At 49.9% G+C, this 19,715-nt stretch overlaps 1 long non-coding RNA gene across 1 annotated transcript; it reads left to right on the forward strand.

The window, feature by feature from the left end:
- Positions 1-4,850: 4,850 nt before the first annotated feature.
- Positions 4,851-19,097, forward strand: LOC309584254. Its single transcript, XR_014227216.1, has 4 exons — positions 4,851-4,961; positions 5,423-5,530; positions 5,888-6,459; positions 18,477-19,097. It is a non-coding gene; the product is annotated as an uncharacterized lncRNA (long non-coding RNA).
- Positions 19,098-19,715: the final 618 nt, after the last annotated feature.

A 19,715-nucleotide genomic window follows, 5' to 3' on the forward strand; every position in this document is an offset into this window, starting at 1 on the left:
CAATCATATTGAGGGGTGTGGCATTAACAGTCCATGCTGGACAGACCTTGTGTGCCCCCAACAATATTGCATGGGTGAGATTTGCTCAAGCCTAACAGAAATCCACAGTTCTGGCATCAAAGCTCTTCTCGGCCTCCCACCATCAGAAGAGTTCATGCAGAAAAGAGGACAAAGAGACTGAAACTTCTCCCACTGTGTTTGCCCTTTCCAAATTTGGCAGCTCCCAGCAAGGGAGATTCCCTTTTCCCTGGTTTTCACTCGCTCTGGTCTGGGACCCTGATGGCAAACACCTTCTTAAACCACAGCCTCTTCCTTCCACACTGTGAACATCACCTCCAGCAGTGCTTCACTCAGGACTTTCAGTGCACCCCAGGCCCCTCTGCAGAAATGCCCTTGCTCTGGGGGCTTCCCCCTGGGCTCTGCAGTCCCAGTGGTGCTGGTCCCAGTAGCCCAAGGAGTCTTGCCTGTGAGTCTGATGGTGCTGAACAGAAAGTCTGTGCTGAACCTGAAAAATCTCATGATGTTTAGCTTTAATGTGTGCTAACCATGGAGTTTCTTCAAGTTTCTTGGGTTTCTGGGCCGTTCCCAGGCAGTTGCTGGGGGAGTTCCTGAGGCAGGTCCCAGGCGGTTTCTGGGTGGGTGCCTGGGTGGCTTCCAAGGTGGTTCTCAGGCAGATCCTTGGGAATTTTCAGGAGGTTCCTTGATGGGTTTTGAAAGGTTCCTGGGGTGGGTTTCCAGAGAGGTTACATGAGCAGGATTCTGGGTGGGTTCCCACATGGTTCCTGGGCAGTTCCTTGGAGAGGTTGCTGGGTGGATCCTGGGTGGCTCCCTGGACAGGTTCCCATGTAGTTCCTAGGCAGGATCCCAGGTGGTCCCCACTCATGTTCCCAGGCCATTCCCATGGCAGTTCATGGGTGATTCCTGGAATCCGTTTCCAGTCTCAGTCAGGCAGCGCAGTTTGCCGTCCCACCATGTCCCCACCTGGCCCAGAGCAAAAACCAAAAATCCTGAGTCAGTCAATCCAAACTGAAGTATACTGAAAATTATCTGTCGGAGGAGGGTGTCTCTCTGTGTATGCATGTGTGGGGGTGTGTCTCTCAAAAGGATAGAAAGGGTAAGGATTAAAAGAAGATGGCCAAAAGGCTCAAGAGGACTTAAACGCACTTAAACTCAGCAACATTTAACTTAATTGATCCCCTAAATTAAACTCCACAATTTAGCAGAGGAGCAACACCTAATAGCATTTAAATTGTACTTCAACTACACAACATTTAACTTAGAACTTCACTGAAACCCAGCACCTCAGCAAAGGACCCCCACAGGCTTTACCACAGCACAACAGCAACTTACAGGCCTGACCTAGGGACAAACCTAAAGCACTTCAGAGTCCAGGGGAGCAGCTCCTCTCCCACCTTCCAGAGAGCACATGCACACCTGCACACACACAAGCACACAAAGAGCCTGCACAAGGTACCTGTGAAAAATTCCCCTCCAAGGCACTGAAATACTCCCTGCAGATGCCTTGGCATCTTCTCACCAAAGGGAAAAGGCTGAGGCCTCCAGGACTGGGGGCATCAGCAGCCCAGGAGCCGTCGTCCTTCAGGGATCCCCCGAGTGCAGCCAACGGGAGAGTTCCTGGCTCACAGGGGCCCCACTCACAGGGACTTTGCTGCTCACCGCTGCTGCGGCCCAGCACAGCTCCAGGGGGCTCCTTTGGCACCCTGGGCTGGCCTTTAGTCACAACAAGGTTTCATCCTGGCCCCACTTGCGATCGGCAGCTTTCTCTGCTCACAGGCCCTCCATGCTGACATCCCATGTCATCCTGGGACTCTTTCATCTTCCAAAGACATCTGAGGGCAGGGCCACTCACAGTGACTCCGTGGCAAAACCAGAGGTGTCTCTAGGTGCTAAGGAGCCCTTTTGGCACTGGCACTCCCCGGGGTTCCATGGGGACATCCCAGGGCTCTCTATGTTCCTAAGGAACAGGCAGGGGAAGGGCAATCCCAGGGCCTCCAGGGTAACATCCCAGCAATCTCCACACTGCTAAGGAGCCACGATGTCACAGGAACTCACAGGCCATCTACACTGACATTCCAGAGGGCTCCCTGCTGCTGGAGAGCAGTGATGTCACAGGCACTCACACTTGGCCCCTGGAGACATTCCAGGAGGTTCCATCTTGCCAAACAGCTGGGATGTCACAGGCACTCACAGGGGCTCCCAGGGGACATCCCAGGGGTCTCAAAGGCTGCAAAAGAACCATGAGGACTCGTGCTGCCATGGGGGCCCCATGGGGACATCCTGGGGTCACCATGCTGCTAAAGAGATGGGATGGCACAGGCACTTTAACATCACTTAAAGAATCATGGGAAAGCTATCAGGAAAGAAAGATTTCATATCAAAGCCACAGCAGGACAAGGTTCCTTGCCAAGCTTCACTCTACTCCTGACACGACGGTTAAGGCACAGCGAGGAAAAGCAACAAACAAAATCCAGAGTCAGTCAATCCAAAATGAAATACCATGAAAATCATCTGTGCATGTGTGTGAGTGTGTGCATGTCTTTGTAAAGATGATCTAAAGAGTAAGGATAAAAAGAACATGGCCTAAAGGCTCAGCAGCACTTCACTTAAGTAAAAGGTAGCAACATTTAAACTTATAAGTTAAACTTAACCATTTAGCAATGGAATAACACTGAAAAGCTTTTAGACTCAACCATACTTCAACTTAAACAACACTTAACTGAGAACTGAACTCAAACCCGACACCTCAGAACAGGACCCATACAGGATTCACCATACCTCTATAGTAACTTTACTTACAAGCATAACTTACTTACAGTTCTAAAGCACTTAAAGATCCAGGAGAGCAGCCCCTCTCCCACGTTCCAGAGAGGACATGCACACCTGCACGCAGTGTTTACCATTCAGGCACAAACAAAGTTTCCAAGGCTGTTAAAATAAAAAAAAAGCAGGAACACGTTAGACAGCACCAGTTGCTGGGAGTGCACGTTGTTTTTGATAAGCTCAAGAGTAGCTCAGCCAAGCTGCAGTTTGTCAAGGCCAAGGCCTAACCAGCATTTCTCAGATCATGGGGAGGCTGAAAAATGGGAGGGAAGGGGAATGCACCACCACAAGCCATGAGATCACACCTGATCACAGACCCTCTGTGCTGACATCCCATGTCATCACAGGGCTCTTAATCCTCCAAAGACTTCTGAGGTCACGGGCATTGACAGGGGCTCCGTGGGGACAACAGAGGGGTCTCTACGTGCCATGGAGCCCATTTGGCTCAGACACGCACTGAAACAAAGGGTTCCAGAAAGACCTCCCGGTGCTCTCCATGCTTCTGAAGAACACCAAGGTCATGGGCAATCCCAGAGGCTCCACGGGGACATCCCAGGGGTCTCCCATCTACCAAACCAGACTGAGCTCACAGGCTGTGACAGGATGTCAGTTGTGACATCAGTGGTGTCTCTAGGCTGCTGAGGAGCCCTGATGTCACAGGATCTCACAGGGGCTCCACGGGGACATTCTAGGGGTCTGCAGGCTGAAAAAGAGGTCTCTTGTCACAGACAGTCACAGAGGTGCCAGTGTGACATCCCACTGGTCTCTGCTCAGAGGAACACTGAGGTCACCAGCAATCCCAGGGGCTCCATGGGGAGATCCCAGGGCTCTCAGGCTGCTCAAGAGCTCTGATGTCACCAGCAGTGACACAAGCTCCTTGGGGATCTCCATCGCTGCTGCAGTGGCAGCTTCAGACAAAGGCTCCTAGAGCAGCACGGCCACCGAGTCACAAGGGGCACAGAGGGACCCCTGGCTTTCTCAGCTCCTTCTCACAGACAGGAGCCTGGCTGGGGCGGCTGCATCCAAGCCCGGCCTCACACTGTCACTGGTTTCAGTAACTCTGTCCAGCAGGACTTGAACATGGCAAAACAGATCAATGTATAGAAAACAAATTATTCAGTAGGAGAAATGATTTGACACAAAGGACTCGATCGCAATTATTGACTACACAGGAGAAAATCCAAACCTGCTCCTGGCAGTGTACAGTAGAGCACAATAGAGTGCACTCTATTAAAGCAGTAGGGAAGCAGTCATCTTTCAGCAAGCAAAGAGAAACAGTTATGAAGTAGAGCTCGATGTAACTCCCCACACCAACACTCGTGGCAGCTCTCTTTCTCTTCACCTCCAGCAGTAGCCTTGGTGGGCATCACTGCCAGGAAGGAACCTCCACATACTCCAAGGAGGAAGATTTTAGAAGAACCTACCCTAGCAAAGAGGACTGCACTTTTACAGTCTAAAGGGATTGACTGGCTGGCAGAGGCCTTCAGGGCACTTTAGCAGCTTCTCTGCAAATGTTTTGCCTCACTATCAGCACCTTCGCTCCGCCTGCGCCGCCACGGCCCCGCTGCCCCAGAGCCCACACGGCCCCCACACACAGCCCGGCCGGCGGGGATCGCGTCGGGGCGGCCGAGCCCGGCCCCAAGCCACCGGCCCCGGCGCGAGTTCCCCCGCCCGCCGCGAGAGCGCAGGGCCGGGCGCCCTTGGCCGGCTTTCGGCTTTGGTTCCGCGAGGTGAGAGGAGGTAATTTTGTGTTTCTGTTGCGGGGTGGTTTATTTTTCGGCGCGGGAGGCGGAGGTGCGGGTATGGGGAGGGGTCTTAGAGGGGAGCGTGGTAGTTGGTTGTTTCCCTTTTGCACCTGCCCAGGCCGCTTTTCCTTCTGCATTTCTTTCCTTCCTTCTGTTTTCCCCTCGCTCCCCGCGCCGCCTCGCAGGGCCCGCGCGCGGCCCAGGCCGCCCCGCCCTCCCCGCTCAGGCTCGGCGGTGGCGCGGAGCAGCACGGGAAAGGCTTTTCCCGCCGCCGCCCGGGGTCCCAGGCGCGGCTGGCGGCGGCGGCGGCCGGGAGAGGAGGAGGCTGCGCGGGGGCAGCGGGCGCGTTGGGCGAGCAGGGGAAGCCGGGCACGGGTGAGGCTGGGCACGGGCTGCGGGTGGTGGCGGGGGGCTGCGCGGCGTCTCTTTGCGAAAAGATTTCTGGCTGGGTCGCTTGGAGTCTTTTGGTTTTACGGCGTTTTTCCCACGGTCCCCCGCTTCTTCTTCATCCCGCGGCGGGGGCGAGCAGGAGCGCAGCGGGGCGACGGAGCGATGCAGAAATGAAGGCGGGAGGCGGGGCAGGGGCACGGCGGGTTTAGAGACCCGGGCCCCGGGCTTAGAGAGCTCACGCTGCTGCCTGTCCGGGGGCGGGGCGGGAGGCAGGAACTCCGGCGGCTCCTAAAGACTCCCTCCTTCTCTCCCCGGGAGCAGCGCGGAGTGGTGAGGCGCAGGAGAGGGGTGGTGGCGGTGGTGGCGGTGACAGAGAGAGGAGGGAGATTAAAGAGCCTTGGGATGTCACCATGGAGTGCCTGTGACTGCTCCTGACCTGTCTTTAGCAGCCCAGAGTCTTCTAGGATGTGACCGTGGAGCGTCTGTCACTGTCAGGGCTCCTTAGAAGGCCCAGAGAGCCCTGCGATGTCACCATGGAAGCCGTGTGAGTGCAGGTGAGCTCAGGGCTCTTTAAAAACCTGGCTCCCTTTGGAATGTGAGGATGGAAGCCTTGGGAGGGCCTTTGACCTGACTGCTCTTCAGCAGTTTAGAGAAACCTGGCATGTCCCCATGGAGCCGTTGTCACTGCCGGTGACGTCAGAGCTCTTTAGCAGCCTAGAGACACATGGGATGTCAGTACAAAGCTGCTGTCATTGCCTGTGACCTCAGTGTTCTTTAGGAGCACTGGGATGTCACAATGGAACACTTCTGGGTGTCTGTGAGGAAGAACCTTTTTAGCAGCCTGGAGACACCTGGGGGGATGTCCCTATGGAGTCCCTGTAACAGCGTGTGACCTCATGGCTCTTTTGCAGCCTTCGACACCCTCAGAATGTCACCGTAGAGCCGCTGTGAGTGCCTGTGACATTACAGCTTTTCAGCAGCATGGAGACACCTAGGATGTCACTGTGGAACCCCTGTGAGAGCCTGTGACATCACATCTGCTCAGCAGCCTGGAGACACCTGTTACGTTGCCATTGAGACCCTGTGACAGCGTGTGAAGTCAGTGCAGTTTGGCAGATGGGAGACTCCTGGGATGTCGCCATGGAACCCCTGGGATTGCCTGTGACCTCAGTGTTCTTTAGGAGCATAGAGACCACTGGGATGTCACCACAGAACCTCAGTGAGTGCCTGTGCCAAATGGGCTCCTGAGCACCTAGAGACTGTAGTGTTCTCACCATGCAGCCACTGTGACTGTCCGTGACCTCTCAAGTCTGTGGAAGATTTAAGAGCCCTGGCATGTCACCATGGAGGCCCTGTGACCTCACTTCTCTTTAGCAGCCCAGAGAGACTTGAGATGTCAGCGTGGGTGCCTGTCTGTGATCTCTCTACTTTTGAGCAGGCTGGAGACAACTCTGATGTCACCATGGGCTGGTGGTTCAGGGAGGTAAGGGTGGGGGGAGGAACATGTGCTAGGGCTCACTGGGACCTGCTCAGGCACTGAGTCAGCAGGGACCACAGCGGTACCCAGGCCTGGGAAACACTCCTGTCTCCCACTGGCCAAGTCTGGTCACAGGAAGCAGGTGTGCCCTCCACTGGGATGAGATGCCACATCTCCCCACTGGAACAGGGGACCAGGTGTACCCCGTGTCCCCAGCATGCCAAGTGTGGTCACGGAAGGCCAGGTCTCCCCACTGGGGTCTCAGACACGGTCTGACTGCTGCCGGCATGGGGAGCCTTCCCTCCTCTACCCAGGAGGCCAGGTGTGCTCACCAGAACAATCAGAGTAGTGGTATTTCACCGATGGCTGGGACACCAGTGGGCGGGTCACCCAACACTGCCAAGTGTGCACCACGCCTCCCACTTATTCCACACCTCTCATGTCTCGTCAGAGCGCCAGAGCAGAGTCAAGCTCAACAGGGTCTTCTTTCCGTGTTGCTTCTGCCAAGCCTGTTCCCTTGGCTGTGGTTTCTCTGGATAGTAAGTAGGGACAGTGGGAATCTCATTGATCCATTCATTCACATCACTAATTAGATGATGAGGCATTTGGCTATTTACTGAGCATTTATTTTCATATATGTTCCTTTTCTGGGTTAAGTATAAGTGGCCCATCCACCATGGTCCAAATCAGTAGAATTTTGTCTCAAAAGTGGGTGAAACACAATGCTACATCCTTGGAAGAATTGTGTCATTCCCACTGTCCTTATGTACCATCAGGATTTAACTTTTTTTTTTTAATTAGCATAAGCAATAACAACTCTATGCAACCGAGCCAGTCTTGCTTGCAAAGATATGAACAATATCAGCGGAGGTGAGGAGTGCTCTGGAGGCCAGGGCCCAGGCAGTCTTCTCCCGCCTTGTTTTGGAGAGACCCAGGGCCTCTAGGAGCTCATTTGTTCCATAGAACCACTTGCGCCACTCTCCAGCGGGAAAGCCCCCAAACTTGATATCTCCTGCATTGGTGAGTTCCTGAATGTGTTCATGAAGATGTTGATATTTTCTCACTTTTCCAGTTGCAGCTTCCTGTAAAGATGCTTCAGTGCGTTCACATTTGATTGTCACCTCCATCACCAATGCCTGTTTTTCTCTTACAAAGATCAGGTCTGGTTTGTACATTTTGCCGTTGTCATCCCTCACATGTGGCTCTTGTAACACTGTCCAATCCTCCTTTGTAGCTTTGTTGATCAACATGTCACAGATGTAGTTGTGTCTTTTAATCCTGCCATTTTGTGTTACTGCACAGTTTCTGATGATGTGGGAGCACGTTTCATTTTCAGCCTTGCAGTGCCTGCAGCTTTTGGCACACTGATCTTGTCTTCCTCTTGCCAGGAAGGAACTCTCTTGTGGTGTAGACAATTGGCTCTCAGCTGCAATGCTGTTATTACTTTTCTGTCAGGTATGCCTCTGTATCTAAAGATCCTGAAATTGCTGATGTTACCCTCCTCAAAGTTTGTAACACTAGGGCCCTGGGATACCAGCTGTTTCCCTTTAGTAAATTCCTGTTTCCTCCGGTTACATGGTCGCAGATACTGAGTTTTCGGAGTAGCTACTTCCCATTCTGATGTTGTGTCATCACCTGCACCATCCAGCAGTTCCGTCTTAGGTTTAGGCTCCCATATGGACAGGATCTTTTCTTTATCTCCTCCAGCTGTTATCCATAATTTCCTGTAGATTTGATCGGAGCATTCTTCTTTCAGGAACAATCTTAAGGCATCATCCGACAATTGGGCAAGTCGACGTAATCTTTGGGCCCGTATACTTGGATTGAGGCCCATCAGTTTGGTGATACCCAAACCTCCATCCTTCATGCTGGAGTACAGGACGGCATCATGTGTGCATGGTGTGAAGTGTAGCCATTCCTTGACAGTCGATTGAATTTGTAGGTCAGGGGATTCAAGGAGCCCTGCTTTGCATCCTTGTGGTCTGCCAAGTATATTAGTGTAGGGATGGTGTCTATTTGTTTGGAATGTCCATTTTCTGAACAGGTTTTAATGTGATGATAGGTATGGATGTTCTCATACATATTGCTCACCAGTCTGGTGACATGGGGGTCCGCTTCCCTGTGCTGCAGACCATGTAGAATGTGCTGGTGGCTCACGGTGTCAAAAGCCTTAGCAATGCCCATGAATACGACACCCAGCGGTCTGTATTCTCTTTTGGCAGATGGAATTATTGTTCGTAGGAGTTTCCAGTTTTCAGAGGATTCCGCTGCTCTTATAAAGCCACTTTGCCTTGGGTTGAGGGAGCATGCCTTAGTCAACCTTGCTCTCATTATTCTGGAGAACAGTCTTAACGAGATGGAATCGATTGTGATGGGTCTCCAGTTATCAGTGTCCTTTAAACAATCCGGTTTGGCTGACTTTGGTATTAACACAGTCCTGCATCCCCTCACCATGTCTGGGATTTTTATCTGATGTTAACCAAAGGTTGACTATCTCCATGGTCTGGGAGAACTTGGGGTACATCTCCTTGAGGTCCCTTAGGGTAATCCCATCTGGACCAGGAGCCGAATTTTTGCTAATTTCCTGCACATTCTTCTCAATTTCTTTAGCCATAATAAAGTCCCTGAAAGCGCTGTTGTCAGCTTTAATTTGGAAGTTCCCAAGGCTCTTGAACTTGCCAGGTGTTTCCCATCTGGCTTTAAATGCTGAATAAATTTCTTGGGGTGGCATGTCACAGGACAAACATTCAACATCATCCAGAGTAATCTTGGCTAATTTCCCCCTATCTAGATGGAACAGGCGCTGGAAGTGCAGGTAATTACCTCTCTTGATTGCTCCCTGACAGATCTTCTTGAGTTTCTTTCCTGGGTCTTCCTTTTGTTCTTATCTTGGGTTGATGTTCTTCTCTGGCTTATCATATGGAGGCATCCCGAAGCAGTCCTGCCCTGACTCATTGACCAGTGATGTCATCTCGTGGCCATGAAGTAACTGCTGGAATGCCTGTGGGAAGGTGTTGAGTTTCCCAGCTGAAAGCCATTCACCCAGAGTTCTCTGCTAATGGGCCTGCAGCTGCCCCTCCCTCTGCTGGTTGATGTTCCCCAGCTGTTCCTCCTCATTATCTGGGTGATGACTCATCCCAGGTTCTGTTCCCATGCCCACAGCTGGTTCCTGGGGCAGCAATCTCCTTTTGTCACTGATTTGCTTTGCTGTCTTGGATGGAATGTGTTTGGCTAAGAGTTTATTGATGTTCTTGTTTTGCCAAAACTGAGCCTCTAACCTTAGCAGCAGATGTTCTTCCTCCTTGGTTCAACACCTTTTGTGAGCTCCTCGGGCAGAGGTCTCATTCGGGTGGGAAGCAACAATCCTTTCCTGATTTCTGACAATCGGGTGTGCCAATCTTTTGTGTTGTCCCAGGCCAATTTCTGTTTTGAAGTCACGGCTGCAAACCTCACAGATCCACTGGCCTGCTGGAGCTGTTTCAGCTGTTGCCCTGCATTTAGGAAAACGACTAGCAGTAGTTACTGATAGTTACTGTTTTCCCTCCCTCATGTAGCACATTGAAACCGAATCCTCCTTTTCCTGTGGGCTCCTTTCAGGTGTTTAATTAAGCCCAACACATGGTCCACCCGGGTTCCACAGCATGGACATGGTGGATTTTTGTCGGGAATCATCACTGTTGGAATGTCCTCCGGTGTCCGATTCACGCTGTTCCCTGGGACGGGTGGGGATTTTGCTGGCGTGTTGTTCTCTGGCTCGGGAGGTGATGTTTCTGATGTGCTTTCTGTCTTTTCCTCGCTGCTTTTTTCCCCATTGTTAAGTACAAACAACTTGCTGGTCTTCAGGAGACAGCTGTCTTCTCTCGCACTCAGATGAGGTGTAAGACGTTTGTACACCTCTGGCAGCCTGTTCAAACCCTCCCAACTTGTGGAAAAATGAACACATTCATTCGTTTCAGACACTCCCTAGTTACAAAACTCCAACACCACCAGTTCATTTTCATTTTCCACCAAATCTTGGGGGGCAGATGGTAAATTTGCAGACAACAGGTCTCCTTCAGTGTTAGACAAGGGGTCTAGTTTTAAATTGCTAGGCCCCAGTCTACCCAGTCAGAAGGGCTGGTCGGGGTGCTGGTCAATACCTGGAATAAGCGTATCGATGGCCCCATTTTACGGATCCGGAATTTTAGTTTGTAGCAAATTAAGGAGAGGAAGTATTAGATTGGTGGTGGACCCCCAACCACTTGCTGATCTTTGGCCAGCACAAACCCGTGGGCTAGGTTTTGGGTAAAAAGCTCCACAGCTCTTACCTTAAATTTGTTTCACTGATTTTGGGGCTATTGTTGGCTGATGATTCCAACAATAACTTGCTGGGGCAGAGGTCAGGTTCATTACCCTTCGCAGCGTTTTCAGTGGGACCACAAGGAGGTGCGACCTCTGCAGCGATGCCCAGTTTGTAACTACGCCCTCATACACAACGTCCTTTGCATTGGTAAGTTCTCATACCTCTTTCTCCAGGTGTTTGTACTTGTTCACTTGCTCAGGAGTGGCTTCTTCCGGCGATGTTTTGGCTGATTCCTACTGCACTGTCACATCCACGACAAATGCCTGGGCGACCTTTGCCAGTACCAGATTAGGTTTATATAACTCTTTGTTGTTATCGCTTATATGCGGTTCCTGAAACACTACCCCGTCCTTCTTCTTCGCCTCTTCAGACAGCACCTCGCCGATGTAACTGTGCCTCTTAATCCTAGCATCCTGTGTAACTGGGCAGTCGCCAATGATGTGGGTGCAAGTTTCATTGTCCGCCTTGCAGTGTCTGCTTGCCTTGAGGTATTGGTCCTGTCTACCCCTGGCTAAAAATTCTCTCGTGGGGTAGACATTCTCTCTCAGCTGTAATGCTGAAAGGAGCTTCCTGTGAGGTATGCGTCTATTATTTTGCAGCCAATTATTGCTAATTTTATCTCCTTCAAAATTTGTGATTCCGCAGTCCTGGGACAATAACTTAGTCCATTTATTGAATTCAATTTTTTTGCCAGTTGCATGGTTTAGGAAATTGGCTTTTTAAAGACGGTGCTTCCCACTCCAAAGTTATGTCTGCACTATATGAGCCAATTGGTTCAGTCACCGTTTTGGTCTCCCAAACTGACAAGTATCTTTTCTTTGTCTCCTCCATCTTGAGTCCACAGTTTCTTATACGCTTGTTCCATTTGATCTTACTCCAGGAACATCTTCGTGGTTTCTTACTAAACATATGTCAGGAAAATTAATCCACAAACACCAGAGGTTTATGTCCAAAAAGGAGATAGAGGAGTCCTGTTACTTTATTTGAATAAAGAGAGAGGTCATGGGCATTTCCCATGGGTCTCTCAGACTGATAGAGGATGCAGCCTCCTTTTTATCCTAATTTTCCAGCCACATTTCCCTCTCTCTTTCCCCATTGGCTGAGGTACTTGAGAGGTACAGACTTCCCGAATCACCTAATACAGACCCCATTCTAATGTATACCCCCCCTTTTCTTTTCCTTGTGTCTCTGTTCTTTTTCTCTAAATCCAGGGATTTAGCACAGCCTTGGGTGAGTAACAGTTTGTGTCAATCAGTGGAATTCCTATGGAATTTATGGTTCCTCCCACTGCTTCTTTCATCTCTCGGTATCTGGCTTTATCCACCAGCAGACCCACAGTTTGTTTGTAGAGATAAATCCCTCCCATTCCTTTCACATATATGATTATACGTTTCTTTTCTGGGTTAAGTATAGGTGGCCCATCCACCTGGTCCAGATCGTTAAATTTATCCCAAATACGGGCAGTGGGCGACACAGGACAATTGGCAGAATTGTATTGTTCTCATGTGTCCTACGCACTGTCCAGCAATGCCATTCAGCCGTATTTATGTTCCATGTTCCATCAACAGAAACGATTGAGCTTTGCTCGCAAACATATGAACGATGTCAGTGGAAGAGAGGAGCGCTGTGGATGCCAGGGCCCAGGCAGTCTTCTCTTGCCTCTTCTTAGAGAAACCTAGGGCCAGTAGCAACTCAGAGTTTTTCTCGTACCACTTTCCTTGCGCTCCTACAGGAAAGCCCATGAATTCAATGTCTGCTGCATTTTTAAGATCTTGAACTTGTCTGTGAAGTTGCTAATATTTCTTGACCTTCTCACTGGCAGCATCTTTCAAGGATGAGTTGGAGTGCTGGTATTTGACCATCATGTCCAGCACGAATGCCTCTCCTTTAAAAAAGATCAGATCTGGCTTGTATAACTCGTTGTTCTCATCTCTGATACGCTGCTCGTGGAATACAGTCCAATTCTTCTTTTTAGCCTCGCAGCTAAGCATCTCACAGATGGAATTGTGTCTTTTAATCCTGACCTCTTGAGGTATTGGACAATTCCCAATAATATGGGCTGGTGTTTCATTACCAGTGCCACAATGTCTACAGGTTTTCACACATTCATTTTGCCTACCCCTGGCCAGGAACCCTCAAATGGGGAAGGCATTGGCTCTCAGTTGTAGCACAGTTATCAATTTTCTGTGAGGTATTCCTCTCTACCTTGCTATCCACCAATTACTGATATTACCATTTTCAAAGTTCTCAATACCGTGGCCGTGGAATAACAGTTGCTTCCACTTACTGTATTCATGTTTCTGTCAGTTACAAGGTCTTGGGCAGTGGATCTTTGGAACGGCAACCTCCCGTTCAGATGCATCTTCACCCTCAGCAGGGATACCTTCTGGTAATGGAATAGGCTTCCAAATTGGTGGGATATTCTCTTTAGCTCTTTATGTCTATGCAATCTCCGTGCTTGTATACTTGGAAGAAGCGCCACCAACTTGAAGAAACCCAGACCACCATCTTTACAGTCCGAGTACAAGATAGCATCACAGATGTTTGGTGCAAGATGAAGCCATTCCTTGACAAAAGATTGAATTACCAAGTCAGGGGATTCCAGGAGCCCAACTTTTACTTTGGTGTGGTGGGCAAGGTGTACCAATCTCTGGATACTATAAGTTTTCAGTATATTGATATTCTGAAGAGGCTTTAGTGGTGTGTCAGCAATCCGACAGAGCTAATTTCTGGTGTTTTGGATAAACCTGTATCTGCTATACCAGTCCAGGGATCAATCTGTAAACCAAGATATTTCTCAGAGTGGCCAAGGTCAATCATATTAAGGGGGATGCTATTTATCATCCATACTGGACAGTCATTGATGGTATAAGGAGAGTCTTTAGTTGGCTTGGTGTAAAAGCCATGACACTTCTCCCCCTGTGTCTTGAGACCAGTTAGATGGCAAAAGGTCTCTAGGATCTTGATGTTCGTACACATACCTTCCCAGGAGTCATTCAATAACACTAAATTATCAGCGAAGGCCATGGGGGTATCTTTGAAACTTCCTTGACAGTTGCCTTCACCAAGATTCTCCAATTTACATAATAGAGGGCCAAGCACCAGGTTGAATAATAAGGGTGACATTGGATCGCCCTGTTTGACACTTAAAAGGATTTGTCTTTTCCTTTTTGGTGTCGATGTCCGTAAAATTTTGCCAACAAGATGTTTAACGTGGGGGTCAACCCCTCTCTGCATCAGACTCATGATAATATGCTGATGATATACGGTGTCAAAAGCTTTCACAATGTCCACGAAAACAATCCCAAACTCTTTGTGCTCCTTTTTTGCATGTTTGACAGTAAGTTGTAACAACTTCAGATTCTCAGAACATCCTGCTGCATGTATAAATCCCCTTTGTCTGGGGTTTATGGGACATGCTTTGGTCAATCTTGCTGTTAAAGTCCTGGAAAATAACCTAAACACCATAGAAGCAATGGTGGTAGGCCTCCAGTTATTGATGTCATTAAGCCTATCCATATCGATAGACTTGGGGGTCAAGATTGACCAGCATTCATTCAGGGCAGCAGGAAGAGTTCTGGTTACGAGCCATAAATTGAAGATCTCCATCAATAGGGAATACCTGGGATGAATTTTGACAAGACGGCCCAACGTAATCCCGTGTGGCCCCGGAGCAGAGTTCCTCCTCATCTCTTTGATATTCTTTTCCACTTCTTTCTCAATAATCAGGGCTTTACAAGTGGTGTTATCTGCTTCCTTCTGTGAAGGGAAGGATTCAAGGCCCATGAATAATGGAGCCATAGCAGTCCCTCTATCAGCAATTTGGGAGATGGGGGATGTTCTCCTCTCCCCACATTAGGACCATTAGCCATCTATATCAGGTTGAACAGCTTTAGAGGGAACTTTTAGAAGACATCTTTTATCACATACCTGCTTTGCCATTTTAGATGGAATATGCTCTGCAGTTAAGTTATTGATGTTACCATCATACTTTATCAGTAATTGTCTCAGAAGAGCCTCTTCCTCCTCAGTCCATACCTTTTGGTGGGCTCCTCTAACCGATGTTTCCTTTGGATGGGGGGCAGCAATTCCTTCCAGGTTCCTTATAAGAGGATGCGCCAGCCTCTTGTGCTGTCCCAAGCCAATCTTGGTAGAGAAGGCCTTCTGGCATACTTCACAGATCCAGTCACCCTTTGGGACTACTTCCACATTTCCTTTGCACTGTGGGAAGTGGCAGGAGATACTGTGGTACGAACGCAACTGGGGGCTTGTCACCACAAGCCCCGGCGTGCCCTCGGGCAGAGGGGACGCAGCGTTGGCCTCCACAGCGTCCTCGCTGGACGGCTCAGTGGAATCGGCGTGAGATGGGTGCGTGCGCTGGCTCCTCCTCAGAGGAAACACGTCGGGCAGCCGATGATCAGGCTGGTGTTTGCCCGGAGGCAAAGAAGGTGGGAGGGGCTTCTGGTGTGAGTTCCAACAGGTTTATTTGCAGGAGGGACCAGGGACCAGCAAAAGCCCCGAGGAGACGCAGGCTAGTCCCCTTTATGGCAGGGTGGAGTAAGGCAGGAAAAGGGAAAACAACCAATGGGGTACAAGTAGAGGGGAGGATACAGTTTTTCAGAACAAATGGGGAAAACAGGGAGGCAGGAGTCATAACAGGGAACCAATTAATAACTAAAAAAGGGAGAACTTTCTGGAACAGGGGGAGGTAATTTAGGATTGGGAGCCACCCAGGGGGAGGTAACCTAGACCTCAGTGATCTCTTCTGGTGACTGACATTTGATGGTTTCAGCCCGAGAGCAGGCTGACCCACCCCAACATCTCCCCCTTCTTTATTACATTGAAATGAGGGGAAAGGCTTAAGGGATTTCAAAACCAAACACTTAAACATGGGAAGGGCTAATAAAATTAACAACTCCATAAGGAAACCCCATACAATGTCCTTGATAACTGAAGGGATCTGGCTACTGGAGCTCCCAGTGTACAGGAGGAGCTGCAGCAGCAGGTGGGACAGCAGCATGTAGGATGTCATCACGCAGTTATGGGAGATAACTTTAGGGACAGTGTAACGTAAATAAAATTAATACAAATACAATTAACTTAAATAACAATGGCTCCCTTGGACTCCCCCTCTTTCAGAACAAAGGGCCACTTAGGGGAGGGAAACACAATAGAGAAGGTGGGAAAGGGAATGTTTGTCTTTGCAGCCTGGGAGGAGAATTTCTTGTTTATTCAGGAGGTCTTGTTTCTCCTCCTTTTCCAGGCAGTTGCTACTGTGTTTTCAGGCTGCTTTGGTTTTGATGTCTTTGTTAAGAAAGGTTTGATCCACTTTCCAGGGATTTAGGTCATTTCCAGGTCATTTAGGTCCTTCTGGGGTTGAAACACACCTGTAGCCTCTACCCTGGGTGACTAGGGGGTATGGGCCACATATCTGTAAAGTGTCAGGGTCCTTTATTAGAACCTCAGGGCTCTCAGTCAGTTTATGTTTGGCAGAGTTTGTGAAGTGTCTCATGATGGGAGGATCAGGTTCCTCATAGGAACAGTTTAAAAAGTTCAAAGTGAACAACGCTTTGGACAGTCTTATGGTGGGGGCAGCGATCTCACTGCCACCCTTTTGTTGTTCAAGCAGTCTTTTTAGTGTCTGATGTTTCCTCTCCACGATGGCTTGGCCTGTGGGTGAGTGAGGGATGCCAGTGATGTGATTCACACCCCACTCCCTCATGAATCTGTTTAACTCTGCAGAGGTGTACGCAGGGCCATTGTCAGTTTTTAATTTATTTGGTGTCCCCAACACAGCGAAGGCCTGGACTAGGTGGTTGATGACATCTTTGGCCCTCTCTCCACGGTGGGCTGAGGCAAAGGTTGCACCAGAAAAAGTATCCACGGAAACGTGAATATATTTCCGGCAGCCAAATTGGGGGAAGTGGGTGACATCTGTTTGCCATACCTCACAACTGCCTAGGCCTCGGGGGTTAACCCCCTGACCTAGTGATGGAAGCTGATGTTTTTGGCAGTTGGGGCATGTCTCCACAATGGCTTTTGCCTGGTCTCTAGTGAGGTGGAACATCCGGACGAGAGCTGGAGCATTTTGATGGAACATTGCATGGCTCAGCTGGGCTTGCTGGAATCTCTAAGGCAGATTCGCTAGCTCAACGGGCATAGCTAGGGCATCTGCTCTCCTGTTCCCTTCGGCAATAAATCCTGGCAGGTCAGTGTGTGACCTCACATGCATTACGTAAAAGGGTTGCTTTCGGTGGGAGGCAATTTGGATTAGCTTTGAAAGCAATTTATAGATTTTTGGATTTGCCACCTCTCTGAGTGATGCTCTTTCTGCTCTGGACACCACTCCTGCTACATATGCGGAATCTGTTACCAAATTAAAAGGTTCGTTGAACCGCTCAAATGCTCTGACCACTGTGGCAAGCTCCGCAACCTACAGTGATCCTTCGACCACCTGCACATCAGACTCCCACTTCTGAGTGCAAGGATTCCTCCAAACGATGACAGACTTGTGAGATGCCCCAGAACCATCCATAAAGATCGTCAGGGCATTGAGGGGTTCACGACTCTGAATTTCTTTTGGAATTAATTTAAAGGCCGAATTGAACAATTTGTGTTTTGGGTTGTGAGCCGATATTTGTCCCGAATAACTATCAAAGGCAAATTGGAGATGATTGTTGTTTTGAAGGAGATGGTCCAGTGCATTGGTTGTTAGTGGCAGGTAAACATATGTGAAATCACACCCCACAAGGGTACGGAGGCGAGACCTAGCCTTTATCACCAACTGAGCCATGAGCTCCTGTGGCGTGGTAATACTTTTGGATGGCTGGTGCGAGAGGAAAACCCACTCAATAATCAGAAGGGGATCCCTCAGCACCTTGTCCCACTGGAAAACCAGCCCATGGAGGTATGGCATTTTCCCCAACACTATAAATTGAAAGGGCAGACCTGGGGCATAACGATGGGCTTGGCGAGATGACAGTGCCTCCTGGACTTTGATGAGGGAGTTTCTTGCCTCTTCTGTCAACTGCCTCGGGGATTTGAGATCCTCGTTCCCACAAAGCAGGTTGAACAGAGGGGCAAGGTCCTCAGTCGTCAGTCCCAGGAGCTGCCTCACCCAGTTGATGGATCTGCAGAATTGATGGAGTTCCTGCAGAGTCTTGGGGTTATCATTGATCTTTAATGGTTGGGGCACCACTGTCTGCTCCTCAATTTTGAGTCCTAGATATTTAAAAGGTGAGGTCTTCTGGACCTTTTTGGGATGGATTTCGAATCCATCAGCCTCTAAAGCCCTGATTACCTCCCCCAGAGTCCAGTCCAGGTACTGCTGCGTGGGCGCACACACCAAAACATCGTCCATGTAGTGTAGGATCACAGCTCTAACTGCCTTTTTCTGGACAGGGGACAGAGTGCGAGCGACATACCACTGGCAGATGGTGGGCGAGTTTTTCATGCCTTGCGGCAGAACTCACCAGTGGTAGCGCTGCATGGGAGCCTCTCGGTTGAGGGAAGGCACCGAGAAGGCAAACCAGGGTGCATCGTCCGGATGCAGGGGGATCTGGAAGAAGCAGTCCTTGATGTCTATGACTGCTAGCTTCCACTGCCTAGGGAGCATAGAGGGTGATGGCATTCCGGGCTGCAGGGGTCCCATGTCCTCAATGACATCGTTAATTTTCCGCAGGTCGTGAAGGAGTCTCCACTTGTCTGTCCCTGGCTTCCGGATCACAAAGACCGGGGAGTTCCAAGCGCTGTTGGAAGGCTCAATGTTCCCCTTCCCCAGCTGCTCCTCCACGAGTGCAGTGAGCGCTCTCAATTGGTGTCCTTTTAAAGGCCACTGATCCACCCAGACCCTTTTATTGGTGAGCCAATTCAATTTCTGGGTGGGGCGCTCCACAGTGACCCCTACTAAAAATCCCAGGGTTGAGATGGGATCTCAACCTAGGCTCCCCACTGAGACATGAGATCCCTGCCCCACAATGTAAACCCAGAGTCAGTAACAAATGGACGGACTGTTGTAATCCGCCCCTCTGGACCCTCAATCTGGACAAGCATCCTGCTTCTCTGGGCAGCCACAGATCCTCCCACACCCGTAACAATACCTTCCGCCAGTTGCAACCCCCAATGTGACGGCCAGTTGTTGGAGGCGATGACCATCACATCTGCCCCCGTGTCCATCATCCTTGCTAGGCTGATGTCCGAGCCATGGCATGAAATCTTGCCGCTTAGCATCGCCTTGTCCTCCCCTACCATCTCAGCCCAGAAGACAGATGGGTTGTAGTTATCTGGTGAACTTCTGGGCATGAGGATGGCCTGGGCAAGAACCTGGCCAGCTGCAAGAAAGAAAGGTGGGTGAATACATTGGATGTTAATTGTAAAGAGTCCTTGTGATCCTACTTGGACGATCTCTGGTGTTATTGAGATCTCTGGTGGTGTACGCATGGTGTCTCCTATAACAAACAAGCAGCAGTCTTTCAGTCCTTTGCAGCTCACGAGGACTCGTTGAGGTGTGATAGAGTCCATCGTGGTTGCAGTGGCTGCAGTCACAGTCTTTCTGGTTGCGGCTTCTTTATTTATGTGATCACACGGGGCTGCAGATCCGCGCTGGGTCCTCAGTTTCCTGGCCGTACCTCCATGGGAGTGGGCGATGCTACTTGCCCTGGGGAAACAGCTCGGGAACTTTGATTAATCGGGGCTGGAGCTCTACAGTTCCGGGCCACATGTCCTGGCTTGCCACATCTGTGACAAGTCCAGGTTCTGTTTGTCATCCTCTTGTCCTGAGGTGCCGTTGCCTCAGCAGCACCCGCAGCTCCTACCACATTCCCCCTCATTTTTAAATTTGGTTGGCCAATTGGAACTAAGGTTGTGCAGTGCCAAATCATCTGCTTTAATGTTGGTGGAGGATCAAGTGGAAGGGTCATAA

This window comes from Coloeus monedula, assembly GCF_965178545.1.
Source record: "Coloeus monedula genome assembly, chromosome: 38".
NCBI classification, from domain to species: Eukaryota; Metazoa; Chordata; class Aves; order Passeriformes; family Corvidae; genus Coloeus; species Coloeus monedula.